Here is a 1595-nt window from a genome sequence, read left to right as displayed (position 1 = left end):
AGCGAGTGCAGGAGCGCTGCGGCGGTCAACCAGGCGGAGCACAGCCCCACCAGCAGACTCCATGACTGTCTGTCATGGGATGGGGATGCCGAGTCCCGTCCAACTGTGCAAGGGTGCAGCCTCGGATGGACGGCTTTCCCCTCGCCCTCTGAGGTGGTCCATCTCCCAGCCCACGGGGAAGCTGGGGCCAAGGGAAGAGAGTCCGGCCCAGCCGGCTGATGACACTGCGGGGTTTTGGTTGACCACGCAAGGTCTTTGAAATGCGAGTGCAGAAGCAGAACAGAAATACCTGCAGAGCCCCATTGCAAACCTTGGGGCCAGGCGAAAAAGTAACCTAGGCAGGTGTGAACGCGTGGGGCATCCAGGGTTTTCCTGGCAGCGTCGCGGCGAGTGGTTGGCAGACGGCACCGCTCCCGTCCCTGCTGCTGCACCTAGCAAGCAATGAAAGAGAGGAGTCTGCCACCCAAAGGAAAGCAGTCTGTGTTTCATATAAAGGCCACGTAAGCGGTATTACTTGGCGAGCAACCAGCTTGCACCAGGGCCAGGGCAGCCTTCGTTCAAGCATCCCTCAGGCGCTGAGCGGAGGTGCCCTTTGCCCACCCTCGGGTGGCTGCTCGGCTGGAAGTTAAAAGTTGTCTTAGCGTCCACTGGGAGAAGCAAGAGGATAAAGCAAAGCGTCTTGGCCAAGACTGGCGGTGGCTGAAAGGAAAAGAAGTGACGACTCAGTACGGATCACCTGCCCACGCATACCTGCACATGGAGGTGGTCTTGCTCTGAGCCCCAAGCCTTCGGCAGCATTGGGCACACCAAAATATACGGAGAAATATGAGGAAAAAGCCAACGTGATCCAGCAGACTTCCTTCTTGCAAAGAGCAGGCGTTTGCCCGGTGACCCCCGCCAGACACATTCGTTACAGAAACGACACTGGGATGCCCAGGTAGCACTGACTGCTGGCGGCTGCTCCCAGCAGCTCCCCGGTCCAGGCCAATGCCTCTGGAGAAGGCGTCTGCCCGCGAGAAGGGAAAAGCAAAGCACTGTGTGGTGCTGCAGAAAGATACCGAACTGTTGTTGGGCAAGTACCGGGATGCAGCGCTCCGGCTTGCGGACCACAGCCGCCTCCCTCTCAGCACCACACAAATATTCGAGCCATGACCTTGGCAAGTAGCAGGAGGAATGAGGCAGAAAATCATAAGAGACAGGTTGAAGATTGCTCCTGCCAAGACTGAAAAAATGAAAAGGAAATTTCTCTGCGGAGAGGCATCGTAAAAATCTCACTCTAGGGCTCCTGGCTCGTCCAGATCAAAGGTGCGCTGCTGGCCAGGCTGGGGATGCCTCCTCTGCAAACCAGGCTGGAAGCTGAAGCTAAAAGGAAGCCATTTGCTGCCTCCAGCAGTGTCAGTGGTAACGGGGTTTTGGAGAACAGTTTTCTCTGAACGAAGCCCAGTGTCCCAGGACAACCCCAGTTCTCTGGGTTAAAAAAAAAAAAAAAAGAAATCACCGGTGAGAGCTGCAGATGTGAGCCTGAACATGGGAAAGCAACATCCCGCAGAAGCCTGCTCGCCACGCCGTGTCATCAAGCCCTCTCTGGAGCCAGG

Source organism: Phaethon lepturus, unplaced genomic scaffold (genome assembly GCF_000687285.1).
Source record: "Phaethon lepturus isolate BGI_N335 unplaced genomic scaffold, ASM68728v1 scaffold23035, whole genome shotgun sequence".
Lineage (NCBI taxonomy): Eukaryota > Metazoa > Chordata > Aves > Phaethontiformes > Phaethontidae > Phaethon > Phaethon lepturus.
This window is presented reverse-complemented; position numbering follows the sequence as displayed.